The 2589-nt window shown below is 48.2% G+C and overlaps 1 pseudogene; it reads left to right on the top strand.

Moving 5' to 3' along the window:
* The first annotated feature begins 285 nt into the window (after nt 1-285).
* LOC142771439 (uncharacterized) lies at nt 286-1846 on the top strand (annotated as a pseudogene).
* Nucleotides 1847-2589: the final 743 nt, after the last annotated feature.

Here is a 2589-nt window from a genome sequence, read left to right as displayed (position 1 = left end):
ATGGCCTGATGCAAGCAGTCAGATAGATTGGAACGCATTAGATTTTAGTGCTTAGCATCACTGACGTCAAATTTTTTATGGTCCCAGAGTGCCGGTTCGCAAGCTTACGTTGTTAACTTGTGTGTGGTTTACTCGGAAACAATGAGGTGGCGAGAAAAACACGGTGAGTTTTAATGAAGCATCTTCCACATTTCTCTCCATGTTATTCGACTGAGCAATGTTTTCTATCTTGCAGTATTAGAAACGTGCAGTATTAGAAACGCAGTATTAGGTGGGCTAGGCAGCTGTGCCACGTCGCAGCGCACTTACCGCTTCGCCCTGGTCATGCAGGTATCCCTGGCAATGGTCCTGCACCTACTGCTTCCCGCCCTGGTGAATCCTTCGTTGGATTTTTCTTGGAATGGGACGCTGCCACCTTGCGAAAGCGAGGCAGGTGCTCGCCAATACGCAATCATCGCGGCTGCACCACTGCTGGCAACAACACTACCGGACCCCCCAACCCTCACTTCAACCTGGACAGCACCATCGCAGCCAACATCATCGCTCCCCCCAGCTATAAAAGAGCAACGCCCGTCGGCAGCACTTCGTGGGCTAGGCAGCTGTGCCACATCGCAGCGCACTTACCGCTTCGCCCTGGTCATGCAGGTATCCCTGGCAATGGTCCTGCACCTACTGCTTCCCGCCCTGGTGAATCCTTCGTTGGATTTTTCTTGGAATGGGACGCTGCCACCTTGCGAAAGCGAGGCAGGTGCTCGCCAATACGCAATCATCGCGGCTGCACCACTGCTGGCAACAACACTACCGGAACCCCAACCCTCACTTCAACCTGGACAGCACCATCGCAGCCAACATCATCGCTCTCCCCAGCTATAAAAGAGCAACGCCCGTCGGCAGCACTTAGTGGGCTAGGCAGCTGTGCCACGTCGCAGCGCACTTACCGCTTCGCCCTGGTCATGCAGGTTTGTGGGTACAATAGCCTATTTGCTAAAAAGACAAGTAACTACTACTTGGTGCAGCTGCCGAGCCCACAGTGCCTTTGTGAAATCATCCTTGAGTGCGCCCATACCACCTCCTCTCTACTGTTATTATTGTCCGGTGATGTCGAGACTAATCCTGGCCCAGAAATGCAAGAAATACTCACCGAACTACAAAACATTTCCGCTGGGGAAGCTACACTTCTCACTGAGGTGCAAGAACTTAAAAACCAGCTATCGACAACCAACCAAACCATAACTGACCTAAGTAAACGCATGACTGAAGTAGAAAACCACTACCAGAACCTGTCGCCTCTACATGCAGATCTTGAAGTGATCCGTACGGACGCAACTGAAACGAACCGTTTGGTCTCCAAACTAGAAGCTAAATTAGACGACGCAGAAAACCGCTCACGACGTAATAACTTAATATTCTACAACCTTCCCGATCCTAACCCAGCCGAAACAAATGCAGAAGCAGAAGGGCTTATTATCAGACACTGCCGTGAACACCTCCAAGTAGTCATCGACCCAAAAGAAATAGATCGCGCACATCGCCTCGGACGCCATGCCACTAATCGCAACCGCCCTATGATAGCAAAGTTCACCTTCCATAAAACCAAAGAGGCCGTACTTACAAATGCACCCATGCTGAGAGAAACCGACTTCAGCATCGGCGAAGACTTCTCCCAGTCTGTCGAACCGCTCGCCGACACTTAGTTAATTTCGCGAAAGCAAAATCAGCAAAGTTTCAGATACGTTATAAAACCCTTCATATGGGCTCAAAACGTTACATTTTCGACAATGCTTCACAAACTGTAAAAGAAATCGCATAGCAAATCCCTCGAACGAAGAAAGTAACGAACCGCCCCCGAAATCTAGCACAAAACAATCTTTCCTTATCTGTAATCTTTACTAACATACGCAGCCTTCTACCGAAACGAGAAAAAGTATCTAGCCTTGTGACGTCATCCAATGCCAATCTTGTTGTATTAACAGAAACGTGGCTTACCGATGACGTGACGGACACTGAAGCTCTTGCAGATCTTCCTAACTTTCACCTATACCGAAAAGATCGCGAATGCACTCGCGGAGGAGGCGTACTGATCGCCGTCGGCCCGGAATTATCATGTTCCGTAATCAACATAGCATCTGACATAGAAATCTTATGGCTACATTGCCGGGCTCCACCCCACACAATACTGCTTGGTGTCTGCTACAGACCACCGAATGCAAATCCAGACTTCACAAACAAATTTAACGATATAGTAAATGCGCTCACCAAAGCCCACCCGAATGCCCATATTTTGCTGTTTGGTGACTTTAACCTTCCTAATATTAACTGGCAAAGCGGAACAACCGCACAAGGAAACCAGAAAGACTCGAGAGAATTTCTAGATGCTTGTTTCAACTTTAACTTATCACAACTTGTATCCGAGCCAACACGTGTTGCCGCCAATTCCGCAAACATCCTTGATCTCATTCTAACCACCCATCCTTCTAGCTTATCGTCGATTACCTATCTCGATGAAATGAGCGATCATAAAGTTATCCATGCAGATTTCGCATTTTCCCCAGAGCGCCGTGAAATGCTAAACAAAACAATATGTTTATA

The sequence above is a fragment of the Rhipicephalus microplus genome, chromosome 9, assembly GCF_043290135.1.
Source record: "Rhipicephalus microplus isolate Deutch F79 chromosome 9, USDA_Rmic, whole genome shotgun sequence".
Taxonomy (NCBI): domain Eukaryota; kingdom Metazoa; phylum Arthropoda; class Arachnida; order Ixodida; family Ixodidae; genus Rhipicephalus; species Rhipicephalus microplus.
This window is presented reverse-complemented; position numbering and strand designations above follow the sequence as displayed.